General features: G+C 47.5%; 1 long non-coding RNA gene across 5 annotated transcripts; it reads left to right on the plus strand.

The window, feature by feature from the left end:
* Nucleotides 1-305: 305 nt before the first annotated feature.
* LOC125515867 (uncharacterized) lies at nucleotides 306-7635 on the plus strand. 5 transcript variants are annotated; one of them, XR_007287150.2, is made up of 4 exons: nucleotides 306-733; nucleotides 827-1822; nucleotides 1931-2072; nucleotides 6413-7635. It is a non-coding gene; the product is annotated as an uncharacterized LOC125515867 (long non-coding RNA). The 5 variants fall into 5 exon arrangements; XR_007287152.2 differs by lacking the exon at nucleotides 6413-7635 and having other exon boundaries at nucleotides 827-1551; nucleotides 1684-1822; nucleotides 1931-2278; XR_007287151.2 differs by lacking the exon at nucleotides 6413-7635 and having other exon boundaries at nucleotides 827-921; nucleotides 1204-1822; nucleotides 1931-2278.
* The last annotated feature ends 12763 nt before the right edge of the window (nucleotides 7636-20398 follow it).

Raw genomic sequence — 20398 nt, forward strand, 5'->3', positions numbered from 1 at the left:
AAGACAACAAAAATCGCTATTTCTGTAAGCTTTTCTTGCTCCTAGGTGATCTTTTGAAAAATTCTTACTCCAGCTATTATTAAGGACAGTAAAACTGAGCCTAAAGCGAGCTCTCTCACGCACTTGCAATTTTGGCCGTCAGATCATGTGTTTGAAATGTTTCTGGTCGTCAGATCGTTGTTTAGCGCTAACTAGGCCGGCTGTCCTAAGGGCTGCTACTCCAGAAACCGTTTCGGTGGCCTCTGGTTAGTTGGGCCAGTTTCACGCACAAATATTCTGTCCCACGAAGCCCATGAGCACACGAGCATCTCCTCTCTCTCGGCCCCGTTCTTTCGTCTCTCTCCCCGACCTCTCCTCTTCTTCGACCTGGCTGTGTTACCCTCACCCTAGTGTGCCGCTGCCCCCAGCCACTACCGGCGCGAACATCAAGCCACGACTCAATCTCTCGATCTCGACCCTGAGTGGCGGTCGCCACCGCCAGGCATAGGCATCGAACGGGGTGCGACGAATTTATTTCAAACTTCCTCCATGTCATAGGCATCGCGTTGCCGTTGTGGGCCGCCGGCCGCCGGACGGTCGGAGCATCCCAATCTCGCAAGAAGAGCTTATGGAAGGGATGACCTTAAACGGCCGTCGACACGTTCTACCCCCCGGCCAAGCTGGTTGCGATGAACAAGGGCTGGTCCTCCACTAATTCTGCTGCAAGCAGTTGCTTGCCCCGTTCAGCGTCAAGGTGAGAATCACCCGTATGTACCTTTTTTCTGATTTCAGGTTCTGACAAGGGAAGATTATGCACTTTCTTACTGTTAATTTGATCTGCAAGCAGTGAACAGTACAAGATATACTTACAATGACGCATACATATTTGCTGATGGTATTTAAGGTGCTCTTCACAGTGCGGCCATCACTTCTGTTTGCCTGGTAATATTTGACATTTGGCATAATAAGATTAGTAATACCCATAAGTGATCTTTATTGCCCAAACAGTGAGTCTACAATGAGAGTTTCCCATTCCTGCAAGAACTTAGAAGTGTTCTGACATAGATAGATAGTACATATTGTATAGTAAGCATTGAACTTAAGTAACTCCAATTGCAGTTGGTTAATCATTCTCTTCCAAAATTAAGATGTTACAAGTTGTATCAACAACTTTTCCCATTTGCCATTAGTATTTAATACTATTGCATTCATAAATTGATATAGGATAAGTTCAGATTTACTTGACAGAGTGAAAGATGAAGGGAAGGCCAAAATTCACCTGCAACAATTTTAGCAGAAAAGTTATCGTGTGGCCGGTTAGAGATATAATAAGGGTGAGAGCTAGGAACACATTAAAAGCTAAGTCAGGCTAAATGAATGGCAAATCGACAAATTTGTTACTGGAGCAGTGGCCCACCCCGTGTAACGCTTACTTATATGCAATCGAAGCCTAGACGAGACTGATGAGAAACCAAAGGCATCGTTGTCTGCCGCCAACACACTCCCTTTTGCCTACGATGTCCTTCTCCTCTATGTGCAACGGATGATGGTTCTGGTTGTGTACTCAATAAGGTGAGTTGGCTGTTGCTTGATTTAAAATTGGGACAATAGGTTTCTTGATTTGTCCCGTGGCAACCTTTTTTCTGGTAGGTTTTTTCAAACAATTCTTCTTCTATGATAAGTTGATAACACTGAGATTATCAGGAAAGGATTCAGAGTTTGCTGAATCCAGATTACCACACACATGATGCAGAATTAACAACCAGGACTTTGAAGGATGGATGACGGTTCTTATTATGTGGTAGAAATCAAATATCGAAAGGAGAATATAATGTTATCGAAGGTGTGTGTACTGTACAAGCATACTGATTGATGTGTTTTTTCTGTTGTTCCCTCATGCAGCTGTGTCCATAGATATTGATTAATATACTTATTGTTGTGACAATTGCAGTCGAGGGGAGAGACATATGGGCTGGGAGTTCTGGATTTGATGTCGTCACACTGATCAATTCCACCGTGCTAGATGAAAATCCCGTCGCCATCGATGCCTCGTTCGCCGTGTGTGCTGGCCCTTACCTCCGCACTGGCATATGGTAGTTTCTTCCTTCCTGATGTTCAATTGATAAGCATGATCATGTTGTGTCATAGCGTGTACATTTGCTCGGAAGAAATAGGTGTCTGCTTATTTCCTTTCTTTAGATGTTCTTCTTTGTTTTGTTACTCCTACATGATGGAGAACGTAGTAATTTCAAAAATTTGCTACGCACATGCAAGATCATGGTGATGCATAGCAACAAAAGGGGAGAGTGTTGTTCACGTACCCTCGTAGACCGAAAACAAAAGCGTTAGCACAACGCGGTTGATATAGTCGTACGTCTTCACGATCCGACCGATCAAATACCGAACGCACGACATCTCCGAGTTCTGCACACGCTCAACTCGATGACGTCCTCGAACTTCGATCCAGCCGAGTGTTGAGGGAGAGTTTCGTCAGCACGACGGCGTGGTGACGATGATGATGTTCTACCGATGCAGGGCTTCGCCTAAGCACCGCTACGATATGATCGAGGTGGATTATGGTGGAGGGGGGCACCGCACACGGCTAAGAGATCAAGAGATCAATTGTTGTGTCTTTGGGGTGCCCCCTGCCCCCGTATATAAAGGAGTGGAGGAGGGGGAGGGCGGGCCATGCGCCCTAGGGGAGTCCTACTCCCACCGGGAGTAGGATTTCCCCTTTTCTAGGGGGAGGGCGCGCCATGCGCCCTAGGGGAGTCCTACTCCCACCGGGAGTAGGATTCCCCCTTTCCTAGTAGAACTAGAGCCCTTCCAAGTAGTAGGAGTAGGAGGGAAGGAAAGGGAAGGGAAAAGGAGAAGGAAGGAAGGGGGCGCCCTCCTCCCTAGTCCAATTCGGACCAGCCCATGGGGAGGGGTGCGGCCACCCTTTGAGGCCTTTCTCTCCTTTCCCTTATGGCCCATTAAGGCCCAATACAAATTCCTGTAACTCCCCGGTACTCCTGAAAATACCCGAATCACTCGGAACCTTTCCGATGTCCGAATATAGTCGTCCAATATATCGATCTTTACGTCTCGACCATTTTGAGACTCCTCGTCATGTCCCTGATCTCATTCGGGACTCCGAATTCCTTCGGTACATCAAAACACATAAACTCATAATATAACCGTCATCGAACTTTAAGCGTGCGGACCCTACGGGTTCGAGAACTATGTAGACATGATCGAGACACGTCTCCGGTCAATAACCAATAACGAAACCGGGATGCTCATATTGGCTCCTACATATTCTACGAAGATCTTTATCGGTTAAACTGCATAACAACATACGTTGTTCCTTTTGTCATCGGTATGTTACTTGCCCGAGATTCGATCGTCGGCATCTCAGTACCTAGTTCAATCTCGTTATCGGCAAGTCTCTTTACTCGTTACGTAACACATCACCCCGCAACTAACTCATTAATTGCAATGCTTGCAAGGCTTATAGTGATGTGCATTACCGAGTGGGCCCAGAGATACCTCTCCGACAATCGGAGTGACGAATCCTAATCTCGAAATACGCCAACCCAACAAGTACCTTCGGAGACACCTGTAGAGCACCTTTATAATCACCCAGTTACGTTGTGACGTTTGGTAGCACGCAAAGTGTTCCTCCGGTAAACGGGGGTTGCATAATCTCATAGTCATAGGAACATGTATAAGTCATGAAGAAAGCAATAACAACAAACTAAAAGATCAAGTGCTATGCTAACGGAATGGGTCAAGTCAATCATATCATTCTCTAATGATGTGATCCCGTTAATCAAATGACAACTCATGTCTATGGATAGGAAACTTAACCATATTTAATTCAACGAGCTAGTCAAGTAGAGGCATACTAGTGACATATTGTTTGTCTATGTATTCACACATGTATTATGTTTCCGGTTAATACAATTCTAGCATGAATAATAAATATTTATCATGATATAAGGAAATAAATAATAACTTTATTATTGCCTCTAGGGCATATTTCCTTCAATCTCCCACTTGCACTAGAGTCAATAATCTAGTTCACACCGCCATGTGATTTAACATCAATAGTTCACATCACCATGGGATTAACACCCATAGTTCACATCGTCATGTGACCAACACTCAAAGGGTTTACTAGAGTCAATAATCTAGTTCACATGCTATGTGATTAATACCCAAAGAGTACTAAGGTGTGATCATGTTTTGCTTGTGATGGAGGTTTAGTCAACGGGTCTGCTACATTCAGATCCATATGTATTTTGCAATTTTCTATGTCAACAATGCTCTGCATGGATGTGACGTCCGGATATTTAAGCTACAATGAACCTCTGCTAATGATGTCACGTCACCTCGTTTACTGTTGCTAATTTCGCGTCGGTTCGAAACTTTCAAATTCAAAATTTAAATATTGTCAAACATCAAAATAAAAATGTTCGGTTAGTGCTAAATATTACATAGATAATTATAGTAAAGAAAACACAAATTTATAAAATACTTATATGCCCTAAGTTGAATTAAAACAGTAAAAGAAAATAAATAAAAGGAAAAGAAACAAAACAGAAAGCAAAAATAAAAGAAAAGAACCCCCGGCCCCTTGGGCTTCGGCCCACCAGGCCACAGCCGGCCAGGCCATCGGCCCAACTGGGCAAAGGCCCAGCCGGCCCACTCCCTTTCCTTAACCCCTCCCGAAACCCTAGCCGTCCACCCCGTCACCCCACTCGCCCCGCTCGCCCCCCACTCGCTCCCCCATCGCTCCCTCGATCCGGATCGGGGTCGGGGTGACCGCGCCCTCGACGCCCGACGTCGCCGCCGAACGCCATCGGCCCCTCCCTGCCTGGACCCCGCCGGCGCTCCCCCCCACCGGCCTGCCTCCTCGACGCCGACGACGTCCCCGTCCTCCCCCACGACACCCGCTGCCCCGTGCCCTACCCCCCACCGTGAGCCCGCACCCCCTCTCTCTCTCTCTTTCGCTTGCGCGCTCGCGCTGCCTGTCGCCGCGCGCCGACCACGTCGTCGTGCCGCGCTGCCTTACCGCAGCTCCGCCGCGGCCTCCGCTGCCCCCCCTCCTGCACGAACGCTCACCGCCCCCCATCGCGCATGTGCTCGTGCTCACGCATGTGCGCGCTCGCGCTCGCTGCACCGCAGCCACGCCCGCAGCCGCACGGCCCCGCCGACCCGCGTTGCTCTCCATCGTTGCCCCGGCGCGCCTGCCCCGCGCTGCTCCCCCTCACTGGCCGCCGCCCAGCCCGCCTGCAGGCGCGCCCCGCTGCTCCCGCCGCCGACCATCGCCTCGCGCCGCAGCTGCTGCTTCCTGCGCGTGCTCGCTGCGCACGCGTGCGCCGTCCTCATCCCTGCCACCGCAGCCGCCGTTAATGGGCACCCGCCCGTTGCCCGTATCCCCCTCGCCCGTTCGTGCTGTGCCCGTAGCCCACACCTGCTATGGCCCCCTTGCCTATGTCATGTGGGGCCCAACCCCCACAGAACGTTTAAAAAAATAAAAATAAAAATAATTAATTAATTAAAGGAAATAATAATTAACTTAATTAATTTTGATTAATTAAACTAATCAAATAATTAAACTAATTAAACATTAGTTATCTAATTAACCTGGTTAGTTAATTAGCTAATTAATTAGTATGGCAGTGGGGCCTACCCCCTAATTAATACTCCCTCCATTCCACAATGTAGTGCTTCCTCTATCCTTGTGTTTCAACTTTGACCATAAATTTAACTATCAAGACCGATTGCAGCGGGAGCAAAAATTATATCAATAAATTCGTATTCGAAAGAAGTTTCTAATTATGTAACTTTTTCTCCCGCCGCAGTCGGTCTCGTTCATTAAATTTATGGTCAAAGTTCGACCTCGGGAAGCGCGGGCGCACTATATTTTGGAATGAAGGGAGTACTAATTAGGGTAATTAAATTGTTCAATTAAAATGTGTCTCTGACAAGTGGGACCCACTGGTCAGGCTGACCAGTTAACCCTGTTGACTGCTGACATCAGCATGACCTCATGCTGATGTCATAAATCCATTTTCGAATTAAATTAATTAATTAATTAAATTCTAGAAATTAATAAAATCTTTAGAAAATCATATCTTTTAAACCGTAGCTCAGATGAAATTATTTTCAACATGAAAGTTGCTCAGAACGACGAGACGAATCCGGATACGCAGCCCGTTCGTCCGCCACACATCCCTAGCATAGCAAACACGCAACTTTCCCCCTCTGGCTCCTTTGCCCGAAAACACGAAACACCGGGATACTTTCCCGGATGTTTCCCCCTTCACCGGTACCACCTCGTACCGCGTTAGGGCACACCTAGCATCACGCTTTGCCATGTCATGCATCGTCTTGCATTTGTTTGCATTATATTTATTGTTTCTTCCCCCTCTTCTCTTGCTAGACACCGAGACCGACGCCGCTGCTACCCAGTACTACTACGGTGTTGACGACCCCTCTCTCTTGCCAGAGCAACCAGGCAAGCCCCCCCCTTGATCACCAGATATCGCTTACTCTCCTCTATACTGCTTGCATTAGTGTAGTGTAGCATGTTACTGCTTTCCGTTAATCCTATTCTGATGCATAGCCTATCATTGTTGCTCCAGCTGTTGATACCTTACCTGCCATCCTGAATGCTTAGTATAGGATGCTAGTTTACCATTAGTGGCCCTACATTCTTGTCTGTCTGCCATGCTATACTATCGGGCCGTGATCACTTGGGAGGTGGTCACGGGTATTTACTTATACATAATATATGATACTTGTGGTGATTAAAGTCGGGTCGGCTCGTAGGAGTACCCGCGAGTGATTCCGATGTTGGGGACTGAAAGGGCAGGTGGCTCCATCCCGGTAGAGGTGGGCCTGAGTTCCCGAAGGCCCCCGATAGTTACTTTGTGGCGGAGCGACAGGGCAGGTTGATACCATCTAGGAGAGAGGTGAGCCTGGCCCTGGTTGGTGTCCGTGGTTATTTCAGAATAATACGCTTAACGAGATCTTGGTATTTGATCTGAGTCTGGCTACTGGCATATACGCACTAACCATCTACGCGGGACAGTTATGGGCACTCGACGTCGTGGTATCAGCCGAAGCCTTCGTGATGTCAGCGACTGAGCGGCGCGCGCCGGGTTGGACCGCGTAACGCAACTTGCAGGTGCCGTTGAACAGAGCAGGTGACGCAACCAAGCTCAAGGAGGAGCTCGTTGAAGATCTTGTCCTTTGTGTTGCTTCGTTCTAGTTGATCAGTAGTGGAGCCCAGTTGGGGTCGATCGGGGACCTTTGTCGCATTTGGGGTTCTTCTTTTATTTTGGTTCCGTAGTCGGACCTTGAGTGTATTTGGATGATGTAATGCTTTATTCATGTAATTGTGTGAAGTGGTGATTGTAAGCCAACTATGTATCTTTTCCCCTATTGTATTACATGGGTTGTTTGCGAAGATTACCTCACTTGCGACATTGCTTTCAATGCGGTTATGCCTCTAAGTCGTGCTTCGACACGTGGGAGATATAGCCGCATCGAGGGCGTTACAAGTTGGTAATCAGAGCCTTCCCCGACCTTAGGAGCCCCCACTGTTTGATCGTTTTTAGCAGCCGTTGTTGAGTCTAGAAAAATGTTTTGAGTCATTTAGGAATTATATATCGGAGAGTTTAGGAATTCTTTTTACTTCCCAGTCTCTTCATCGCTCTGGTGAGGCATCCTGACGTAGAGTTTTGACTCTTCTCTTCTCAAATTTCACTAAATTTTTTTTAGGATCACGCGGGTATCTTGGAATCGTTCCGATGGTTTTGTGACGAGAACATTGTCTTGGTGCCTCCTGTCAGGGGTTTTGTGGAAGTGTCCCGGGGAGTTGAGCTCCGAGGTGTTGTCGTCATGATCTTATCGTTGCAATTCTGGAATACCTGAGTTTAGTAAGCCGACATCGAAAATCTCTTTTATGCAGTTCGTTGGTGAGATAACCTTGACGCCACCCAGTACTGGGGCGGGAGTTCGGGAGTATTGCCATAACTCGTATAACGGATGCTTTTCGAAGGTTGAGGTAGATGATTTCCGAAGGTTTCTTGGTTATGTGTTGAAGGATGGATACAACTGGATGTAGGATTTGCTAGTTTGGGTGAGATATTATGCTTCACCTGTATCCCCAACACCTGATTGCATAACCGGAAAGTTTTGGGAGTTTATAAGTGGGAATTCAAGTAGCTCTTAGGATATCTTTCCGACTGATGTATGATATGAAATTGGGGTTCGACGTCTAGTGGTCTGCCTATTCACGATCGATTTTACAGTGGTCTCGTTGTGTCTTAAAGAGTCCTTGGCTATGCCGACTCGGGGACGCTTCGTATGTCATGTGCACTGCCTTGTACATGATGGTGCTGTACGATCGAGCCCGTGTAGGCCCCACCACAAAAACTTCGGACGAAAACTCCATCATATGTTTGTTCCGGCTTATTTTGCAAGCCAATCCCTTGTTTTTGTTTTGAGTCGTGGTATTCGAGTTGCTTCGAAGTCAAATGTTGATTCCATACCTTTCCTAAACGGTGTTCTCATATTTATATGTGGATACCAATCCTTCTTGATCATCGAGTTTGTCATGTCAATCCTTTTCACCGGCTTGTTTCTCTTCAAGTGGATCCGATCCTTTCAACATCAGCAAGATCAAGTATCAGTTCTTCTCAACGGTGTTCGTTTCACCCATTCCAAATTGTCTTTGTTTTTCCCACCCTCCCTCCCTTTGTTTTTTCTCCTAGGACTCGGATTTCTTTATCAAGTATCCATTTTATTATGGAAGTCTCTCCATTCTTCTTCCTTCATGTTCGTACCCGGTGATGCTCATGAAGATTTTAACGCAGTTTCTAGTTCACCATTATCCATTCTTTTTCTTCTCCGGTGGAACCAATTCAAGCTTTTGGTGTTGATCATATCCTTTTTCCTCGTTTCAAATGTCTTTTCATGCCGGTGCACCTCTTAAACTTCCCCGCTTGCTATTCTATTGTTCCGGAGTGCTCAAGATATCTCGATGATTCGTGTTTTCCACTCTACATTCATTCAAGCTCTTTTGAGGATGTTATCTCATTCAAGCCATTTAATTCAACCGGTGCAATCTCCCTTCCAAATGATTCTATGGTGTTTCTTTTGAGTGGGCCCTAAACCACAGGTCTTTTTCCAGGATCTTACCTGACTCTTCTTATTTTCCCGGAGCTATACTAAATTCTTTTCAAAGTTTGACGTAAGAATGAATTATCGTCAGTCAAATGACTTCTCCAAGATCTTCCAAATTCTTTTCATAGTTGGCTCAACCTCTTCGCTTTTGTTTGTTCCGGAGTGCCTCAATAATTTATGGTGGTGTCTGTCATCATCTTTCATAACACTTGAAGACCGAAGAAGAATTTTCCTCCATATCTTGCTCCATTCTCTTCAAGATTCGTGATTCTAGCTTGTTGCCATCCTCTCATAGTTGTTTTTGGATTGCGAGAATTCTTTTCAACTATCCGGAGCTAATTCAAGAGTCTTCTCAATTTGTTATCCGGAGTCCATCAATTCAGGGGTATTCTTTCTCAGCTTTCAGTTATCATTCTCCAATCTTACCGGTGCTTCGTTTAAGTGATCTTCAATCAGCTCGTGATCTCTTTGTTCTCTTGTATCTAAATTCTCTCAAGCTTCTTCATTCATTTGCTAATTCTTACCCGGTGTTTCTTTTTCTTCTCATTGTTCTTTTCAACTTTTACGGTGGTTCGCTCAAGATCTCTTCCTTGGTTGTCATACTAATTCTTTCGTTGTTTTTCTATCCTACCGGTGACTTGCTGAAGACTTTCTCAAGTTGGCGCTATATCTATCATAATCCTTTCTACGAGAATAATTAGTATGCCAATTCCATTGCTTGTCATCAATTTTAATTGGTGAAGGATACACATAATGTAATTCTTATTCTTGTTTCATCGAGTTTATTCAATTCCTTATTCCGGAGGTTCATCAAAATTCTTGTTTCCAATTGTTCATCTTCTCTTTTTCCCGGAGTTCCAACCTTTTTCAACTATTTCATCACGGAGATCCATCTAAGTCATTACAAGGATTCACCTTGTGCCTTCAACTTCTCTTTCTTTTGTTTGATCATTCTTTCATTACCGGAGTTCTTCATGAAGGCCCTACATGATGGTTCATCAAGGATTTATTTCCTTCTCGAAGTGTTCATTGAGATTCTTTTCAAAGGAGTTCAAGCATTCTCCATCTTGCTATCCGGAGTGCAATTCTTTCTTCCATATTATTGGAGGTGGTTTTATGTCATTCTTGATAATTGAGTTCATGTTTTCATGATTCACATGTGGTCAAGAATGAGATATTTTAAATCCATCAATCTCGTCATTGGAGTTATATTGGGTTATATTTCACCTAAAGCTTTCCCTAAGGATTGTTGCTATTATGGTGCTTATAATTGACCCAAGTTCTTCATTTATCCTCCCGGTGAAATAAGTTTCTCGTCTCCTCGTTGTTATCAACCCAATCAAATTTTTTTGTGAGTGGCAAGTTGTCACCTCATAATGTTGAGATGCCTTCTATAAGTCCACTTCAAGTTTGTCCTTCCGTTGTTGGTGTTCCAACAACTCCGTTCGACCCTTCTCCTAAAGATGCCTTTTCAAGCTCTTTGTGGCAGAAGTTGGCTTTTCTTCTCCATTCTTTTATTTCAATGATCTATATTCTATTTCTCTCTTCCGGAGGCATTGCGACGTTGTTCTTTTCACCCATCATCTCGTTTTTTCAAAGATCATGTTCTTTTCATGCCTATCCATTTAACAGGAGTGTTGTGCCCTTTTGCTCAAGTTCTTTTGGCCTTATCAAGCCTTGCATCTCTTTTCTACCGGAGTGCTGTCTGAATTTGTTCTTCCCTGTTTCTCTTTTCTAACGGAGTGTTTTCAACTTTGTCCATCTTCGTTGTTTTCTTCTTTAAATTTGTTCAACCTCGCAAGGTTCTTTGGTTTCACTCATTTGTCAAAGAAGCAATTAGTTTTACCTCTTCTCTTCCTTTTCCGTTTCCCTCCGGTGCCATCCTAGATCTCGGGACGAGATCCTCTCATAGTGGTGAAGTGTTGTGACGCCCCAAGACCGGAGCTTCAGATGCCTTCCATGTGTTCTGGGTTTCGCCGTGTGTTTCATTTGTGCCCGCCCTTTTATTCGTGCATTGCATCATGTCATCATGTCATAAGTCTTTTGCATCTCACTAAATAAATTGCATGGATTTTCGGTCCATTTAAATCGAGGGAATTCACATGGTGATTCTCTTTATAACATATCCTCCCGATATTAGGGAGCTATTATAAATATTTCTATTCTTGTGGAGTTACCGTGACGCACTTGCAATGTAACTCTCAAGTCTTTTCTGCTTCGAGTTGCTCCTCAAACATTGCCATATATCCTTTCGTCATTTTCCGGAGCTCCACCTAAATTCTCAACATTTTTGGACACTTCCAAAACCTAGTCCTAGTTCAAACCCATTTGAATTAAATTCAAATGAGTTTGAATTTACATCTTCCAATCTTGGCCTTTTATATTTTCTCGAAACAAGCGTATTTTTGTGAGTCCGGGAAAATAATCCCTTTGCCCAAATTCTTGTCCACTCATTTCTTTTCTCTCCTTTTATTTCTTTGCTTTCCTGTTTTTGTGAGAGATTTGAAGAAGAGAGAGGTAGATGCCAGCAGCAACAGCCGACCAGGCCTCTGGCCTTTCCCTCTCCATGGTCTGGCTCAGCAGATCGAGGTCCAACCAGCAGCCCCGCCGGCCTCTAAGGCCCATTTGGCCCAAGGCCATCTCGCAGCCCAGCCGCACTAACCCTAGCGCATCCCTCCTCTCTCCCTCGACTCATCCTCACGCCGCCAGCCTCTTTCTCCCTCGATCCCATCCCCGTGCGCTCGACCTCCTTCTCCCTCTCGATCATCCAGTGCCTCCTCACCCTCTCCCTCGATCCCATCCTCGCCGACGCCCTCTCCTGGCCTCGCGCCGCCTCTCTTCCCTTTCCTCCTGGCATCGCTGCACAGAGAGGGGGCCGCTATCGCGACCATGGGCGAACACCGGATCCCGAGCGCCGCGCCCTCAAGGGCCCCGCCTTCGCGCCGCCGTCCTCCATGGCCGTAGCCGACCGAGCTCGAAGCTCCCACCGATGCACCTCGTCGCGTCTCTGCTGCCTCCTCGCAGCCGGCCATCCTCGCCGCCGCCCGGGGTTCCCCTGCACCTCAAGCCTGACGCCCGACCTGCGACCTCCGCCACCTCGATGTCCCTTGGCGCCCTGCCGGCCAATCTGGCCCCGTCGTCCAGGAACTCCATGGTGCTACCTTGCTGCTTCCTCCAGCGCCCAAGTCCACCTTGCCGCTTCCACCGTTCTCACGCCCCTGCTTCTTCCATGGCGCTGTTGCCATCCATGGCAGCTCTGCCGCTGTCGCCTTACCGCCGCCGTCCAGCGCAACACCTCAGGAGATGGCCAGAGCCTCGATCCCCTGCTCCTCCGCTTCGGGTCCTAGTGTCCTGCGGCCATCGCCCCCGCATCATGCCAAGTACATGCACTGTGCCCTGAACCGCCAAGGAAGACCACCGAACAGGGATTCGCCAAGTACCAGGTCAACGGAGACCGCCAAGTTTGTTTCCGCCACCTTCGAAATCGCCAAGTACCACGACAACCTCGAAGGGATTCAACTCCGTCAAGTTCCTCTAACGATGACCCGAACGGCTACGAAACGCGTAACACTACTGTCGCCGAAGACCCGTGCAACGGAACCGTCAAGTTCGACTACCTTCGTGTGTACCTTTACTTCCCACGATGACCGTGTACAACTACCATCCCGTGCATGTCGCGAAGTACCTCTTCGAAACGACCGAGTACCACTACCGTCGACCCTCAAAGAACCCGCGGACGACAAGTTCCTTGGTGTGACCCTGAACACCTACGGAGTGTGTACAACTACGAAACGAGAACAACTACTTCCTCTACTTTGCACCGAACGGGAATCGTCCCGTTTGCACGCTTCGAAGGTATAACCCCGAGACGACGCTCGTGAACGAACGCATGCATGTTGTATGAGATGCACCCTTGTTTTGCCTCGAGTCTTAACTATCGGTGCACGTTGCCCCTCTTTTGCCTTGCCACCGACATGTGGAAACCCGGTTACCGGGATCAGCCCACCATCTTTTGCACGCTCCCGTCACTTCCTTTTGCACTGGTATCCCCGTGGGCTACCGGATAACCGATATGTTGCCATGGCATCATTTTCGTATTCGTTGTCGTGGCACCCCTTTCATTTCCGCCACGATGACAAATGCTTCATAATATGCTCTTGTTAACATTTTCTTAAAATTGCATAAACTTGAACATGACATCCGCATCATGACAACATTTAATATGTTTAAAAATTATTGTTGCATTAAATTGCTAATGCACATGAGGATTTATCGGAATTGTAGTTTGTTGTTCCGGCCTCATTTAAACTTGCCTAGATAGGTAATTTTTTTTCATATGCTTCACCTCTTGCCATGTTAACAAACATTTAATTTTGTTGAGTACCTAACCGAGATCGAACTAAATAACTTGAATGTGGTGTTTCGTCAATATGCAACGGAGTTGCATATTGAGCTCCACTTAATTTGTAGGGCTGTTTGTGCACTTTGCCATGCCATGCCTCATTAAACTGGACATGCATCATACTTGTTTGCGCATTGTGTCATGCTTATGTGGTGGTTGTTTACCATGATTGTTTGCTTCTTTCCGGTGTTTGCTTCTTCGGGTTGGTTCCGATAACGTCGTGTGTGTGAGGATCCGTTCGACTACGTCCGTTTGTCTTCTTCATGGACTCGTTCTTCTTCCTTGCGGGATTTCAGGCAAGATGACCATACCCTCGAAATCACTTCTATCTTTGCTTGCTAGATGCTCGCTCGTTTGCTATGCCTATGCTGCGATACCTACCACTTGCTTATCATGCCTCCCATATTGTTGAACCAAGCCTCTAACCCACCTTATCCTAGCAAACCGTTGATTGGCTATGTTACCGCTTTGCTCAGCCCCTCTTATAGCGTTGTTAGTTGCAGGTGAAGATTGAAGTTTGTTCCTTGTTGGAACATGGAGATGTTGTTCCTTGTTGGAACATTTTACTTGTTGGGATATCATAATATCTCTTATTTAATTAATGCATCTATATACTTGGTAAAGGGTGGAAGGCTCGGCCTTATGCCTGGTGTTTTGTTCCACTCTTGCCGCCCTAGTTTCTGTCATATCGGTGTTATGTTCCCGGATTTTGCGTTCCTTACGCGGTTGGGTTATAATGGGAACCCCTTGACAGTTCGCTTTGAATAAAACTCCTCCAGCAAGGCCCAACCTTGGTTTTACCATTCGCCACCTAGCCTTTTTTCCCTTGGGAGTCGCGCATCCCGAGGGTCATCTTATTTTAACCCCCCCGGGCCAGTGCTTGTCTAAGTGTTGGTCCGAAATGGGCAGCCTGCGGGGCCACCTCGGGGAAACTTGAGGGCTGGTTTTACTCATAACTTGACCTATCCGGTGTTGCCCTGAGAATGAGATATGTGCAGCTCCCATCAGGATGTCGGCACATCGGGCGGCTTTGCTGGACTTGTTTTACCATTGTCGAGGATGTCTTGAAGAACCGGGATACCGAGTCTGATCGGAATGTCTCGGGAGGAGGTCTATTCCTTCGTTGACCGTGAGAGCTTGTCATGGGCTAAGTTGGGACACCCCTGCAGGGATTTGAACTTTCGAAAGCCGTGCCAGCGGTTATGGGCATATGGGAATTTATTAACGTCCTGTTGTAGAAAACCTGAAGTTAACCTTAATTTAAAATATATCAGCAGCGTGTGTAACCGTGATGGTCTCTTTCCGGCGGAGTCCGGGAAGTGAACACGGTGTTGGAGTTATGCTCGACGTAGGTTGTTCTAGGATCACTTCTTGATCATACTTTTATCGATCGTGCTTTGCCTTCTCTTCTCGCTCCCTTTTGCGTATGTTAGCCACCATATATGCTAGTCGCTTGCTGCAGCTCCACCTCATACCTTTACCTTACCCATAAGCTTAAATAGTCTTGATCGCGAGGGTGCGAGATTGCTGAGTCCCTGTGGCTCACAGATACTTCCAAAACCAGCTTGCAGGTGCCGTTGAACAGAGCAGGTGACGCAACCAAGCTCAAGGAGGAGCTCGTTGAAGATCTTGTCCTTTGTGTTGCTTCGTTCTAGTTGATCAGTAGTGGAGCCCGGTTGGGGTCGACCGGGGACCTTTGTCGCATTTGGGGTTCTTCTTTTATTTTGGTTCCGTAGTCGGACCTTGAGTGTATTTGGATGATGTAATGCTTTATTCATGTAATTGTGTGAAGTGGTGATTGTAAGCCAACTATGTATCTTTTCCCCTATTGTATTACATGGGTTGTTTGCGAAGATTACCTCACTTGCGACATTGCTTTCAATGCGGTTATGCCTCTAAGTCGTGCTTCGACACGTGGGAGATATAGCCGCATCGAGGGCGTGACACTATCCCCCTCTTATTCCAGCATTCTGCAGTTCAGTCCACATATGATAGCCTTTTCCATTTGATACCAATGCATACATATGTAGTGTAGCTCCTTACTTGCGAGTACTTTGGATGAGTACTCACGGTTGCTTTGCTCCCCCTTTTCCCCCTTTCTATACTCGATTGTTGCGACCAGACGTTGGAGCCCAGGAGCCAGACGCCACCGTCGATGACGACTACTACTACTCGGGAGGTGCCTACTACTACGTGCAGCCCGCTGACGACGGCCAGGAGTAGTTTAGGAGGATCCCAGGCAGGAGGCCTGCGCCTCTTTCGATATGTATCCCAGTTTGTGCTAGCCTTCTTAAGGCAAACTTGTTTAACTTATGTCTGTACTCAGATATTGTTGCTTCCGCTGACTCGTCGATGATCGAGCTCTTGTATTCGAGCCCTCGAGGCTCCTGGCTTGTAATATGATGCTTGTATGACTTATTTTTATTTGTAGAGTTGTGTTGTGATATCTTCCCGTGAGTCTCTGATCTTGATCGTACACGTTTGCGTGTATGATTAGTGTACGATTGAATCGGGGGCGTCACAAGTTGGTATAAGAGCCGACTGCCTGTAGGAATCCCCCTTCCACACTCCTTGGCCGAAGTTGAGTCTAGACATTACAAAAACTTTTACTAACATGGCTGTGTGCCTTACGGGCCCACGTCGCCATCTAGGTGGTATTAGGATCTTTTACTCCTCGATCCTTACTCTGGGACTCTGAACTCTCTCCTACTCGGGTTAAACGATTTTACTAACTCTAACACTAGGATCCCGTAGCCACGTTCACCCCAAAGTTGGATAAGCCCAACCTATTCTTTAGAGTTGTATATTGAACATTATCCACACTGTCAGTTGACTCCTTTGAAACGTCTTTGTTTTCAGATGGAACCCACGAGACAGGTCGTGTGCCACACGACGGCCATTGGTGCCTCGGGATCACCTGCTGTGTTGGTTGAGATGATGACCTATCTGGGTTATCGCTGGCACCCTGAGTACACCGTCTATGAGGAGTACCAGGACTTCAACCAGGAGTAGTACCGTGCCATCGTCCATCTCTACTCTCGAGAGTATGGCTCCACTACTGTGCTGCACACTGCTCATGGTGTTGGAGTGACTATCGACATGGCGGTCCACGATGCTGCTTATGCTGCTCTGACACGTCTTCGTGGAGAGTATCAGGAGTTGGACACCTCCTGAGGGAGTCCTGGATTAGGGGGTGTTCGGGTAGCCGGACTATACCTTCAGCCGGACTCCTGGACTATGAAGATACAAGATTGAAGACTTCGTCCCGTGTCCGGATGGGACTTTCCTTGACGTGGAAGGCAAGCTTGGCAATGCGGATATTCAAGATCTCCTACCATTGTAACCGACTCTGTGTAACCCTAACCCTATCCGGTGTCTATATAAACCGGAGGGTTGTAGTCCGTAGGCAATCAACTCCATACACAACAATCATACCATAGGCTAGCTTCTAGGGTTTAGCCTCCTTGATCTCGTGGTAGATCTACTCTTGTACTACCCATATCATTAATATTAATCAAGAAGTAGTAGGGTATTACCTCCATCGAGAGGGCCCGAACCTGGGTAAAACAAAGTGTCCCCTGTCTCCTGTTACCATCCGGCCTAGACGCACAGTTTGGGACCCCCTACCCGAGATTCGCCGGTTTTGACACCGACATTGGTGCTTTCATTGAGAGTTCCTCTGTGCCGTCACAATCAGGAAGGATGCCTCTTCCCATCTTTAAAGATGGTGCCGTTGCTAAGGGAGCCTTGGCTGTTGGCCAGACCCTCCGGCTAGGTGGTTTCCTCATGACCACATGTTTGGCTGTTGCGCCGACAGTGACCTCTCGGGTCATCAAAAGCAACCTACACGTCAGCTCGGAGCTCGTCGAGCAGCTAGATCCAATGGAGCTCTCTTCCGTAAACGAGCTCTTGGATCGCATCGCCGCCCTGGGGGTCGCTACGGATTACGACCAGGTTGGGCTTAAACCCGATCTAAGAGAAATTAACTCTCCCCAAGTCACCCACCACGTTGCCGTGGTAGAGGCGCAGTGCGGCGACCCTTCATCTATTTTAAGGACTAGCTACGTCCGAATTCCCGACTCATCCAAGCCGGATACCCGCGGAGGGGAGGATGTAACTCAAGACCTGAGCTTAGGATCAGGCAACGGGCTAGATTCATTGGACAACATCCAAGAACCCGAACTTCAGAGTTCGGAAACTCTTCGGCCTCCGAATCTTGGATTGGGTGAGGTTTCAGATTCAACGACACCCGCCCACCCGAACATAAGCGATCTCTCCCAAATCAGGCAGAGGCCCGAGGAAACAGTACATCATTACTGGGCCAGATTCCTCCTGGTTATGAACAGGATAAAGGATTGCCGCGAGGAAGACGCAATCTCAATTTTTTGCAGTAATTGCACGGATGAGGGAATCCTTAACGCCGTAAGTCGTCGTGATATTACACGCTTCGCTGACTTGGCGTCCATAGTACAAAAATATTATGCGATGGAAAGCGCCTGGAAAACCGAAATAAAATTTTGGGATAATCCGGCCTTGAATAGTAATCCCGTCCGAACTAAGAGGGTGCATCATCATAGGACACCCGGGATAAACACCAAAAAGCCAAAACCCTCTACAGGGCATGGAACCGTACTGGAAAGGTGGCTTGATGGACCCTGTAGAATTCACAGTACAGAGGACTCCACACCAACTCACAGCCTCAGAGCATGTTGGATACTCCGGCAGGTGGCCAAAATCGGCGAGGACCTCTTAATCCTGGAGGCCGCAGAAAGCCAGCCCGAGGACACCAGTACCGTTCTCACAGTCTTTGAGACTTTCGCATCAAACAATGTGCGAAAAAGAACACTCCGCAGCCCCGCCGAAATCTATCAAGTTGCAACAATAAATCCATGGAGCGATGCTGCTATTACCTTCAATGCAAGTGATGAACCTAAATTCCGAACAGCCCGAGCACCAGCCGCATTGGTCCTCAGTCCCATAGTGGACGGCTTTCGCCTCACCAAGGTGCTCATGGATGGAGGCCGCAGACTGAACCTCATTTATGAGGAAACCCTTCAAAAAATGGAAATAGACTGGAGCCGTGTCAAGCGAAGCAGCACAACCTTTAGAGGAATAATCCCCAGTCGGGAAGCGCGCTGCATAGGAAAAATCACACTAGATGTGGTGTTCGGCACGCCGGATAATTACAGGTCCGAAGAAGTCACGTTTCAAGTGGCCCCGTTTAAGAGCGGACATCACGCTTTACTGGGACGGGAAGCATTCACAATTTTCCAAGCAATACCCCATTACGGGTACATGAAGCTTAAGATGCCCGGGCCGAACGGAATTATCACTCCAGCTACTGATCCAGACGTTGCACTCCGCGACGAAAACAAGACGGCCGCATTAGCCCTTGAGGCACTATCCGAAGACCTAGCGGCCGAGGAACTGACTGCGCTGCGCTCCACGGTTAACAGGGATGATGTGATACTCGATAAGAGATCCAAATCCACATCCTTCAAGCCAGCTGACGAAATAGTCAAATTCTAGGTCCATCCAACGGACCCCAATAAAACAGCTTCCATCGGGGCATGACTGAGCCCTGATGTAGACGCCGCACTGCGAGAGTTCCTACGAGAGAACTGGGACATTTTTGCCTGGCACCCTTCAGACATGCCAGGGATCCCACGCAAGCTGGCCGAACACAGCTTAAATATCCTAAAAGGATTCAAACCTGTCAAACAAGCCCTTTGGCGTTTTTCCGAACCCAAGAGACAGGCTATGGGAGAGGAGCTAGCCAAGCTATTGGAGGCCGGATTCATTAGAGACATAAAACATCCGGACTGGCTAGCAAACTTGGTGATGGTACCAAAGAAGGACAAATCCTGGCGCCTGTGTGTCGATTTTAAAGACCTTAACAAGGTTTGCCCAAAGGATCCCTTCCCCCTCCCCCGTATCGATGAAATTATCGATGCCACCGCAGGACACGACTCGTTGTGTTTCCTCGACGCATACTCCGGTTACCATCAAATCAAGATGGCAGAATCAGACCAAGCTGCAACAGCATTCATCACACCATATGGCCCATTCTGCTTCAACACAATGCCCTTCGGGCTGAAAAACGCCGGCGCAACATATCAGCGCATGATCCAGACATGTCTGGCAAATCAGATCGGCAAAACAGTGGAAGCGTATGTGGATGATGTGGTCGTCAAATCAAGACATGTCGAATCTCTAATAGACGACTTGAGGCTTACTTTCGATAACCTCCGAAAATACGATATCAAGCTCAACCCAGAAAAATGCGTCTTCGGCGTTCCAGCCGGAAAGCTCTTGGGCTTCATTGTATCTGGTAGAGGAATTGAAGCTAATCCAGCCAAGATCCGAGCTTTGTCACAATTGGATATCCCAAAGGACCTCAAACAAATACAAAAATTAACTGGATGTGTGGCGGCTTTAAGCCGCTTCATCTCCCGCTTGGGAGAAAAGGCACTACCCCTCTATCGCCTCCTTCGGCGCACCGAACACTTTGAGTGGACGGAGGCCGCCACGGCCGGACTTGATGAAATAAAAGCCATATTGGCAACAAACCCAGTCCTGGCTGCGCCGAACACCGGCGAACCAATGTTATGGTACATTGCAGCAACACATCAAGTTGTCAGCGCAGTGCTCGTTGTCGAGCGGGAAACGGATGGACACAAATTCCCCCTTCAAAGGCCGGTCTACTACGTATCCACTGTCCTCACTCCATGCAAATCACGGTACCCGCATTATCAAAAGATTGCATACGCGATATTCATGGCATCCCGAAAGCTACGACACCACTTTCAAGAGTGTTCCATAATAGTAGCCTCG

Source organism: Triticum urartu, chromosome 6A (genome assembly GCF_056163025.1).
Source record: "Triticum urartu cultivar PI428250 chromosome 6A, HENAU_Tu73, whole genome shotgun sequence".
In the NCBI taxonomy this organism is placed as follows: domain Eukaryota; kingdom Viridiplantae; phylum Streptophyta; class Magnoliopsida; order Poales; family Poaceae; genus Triticum; species Triticum urartu.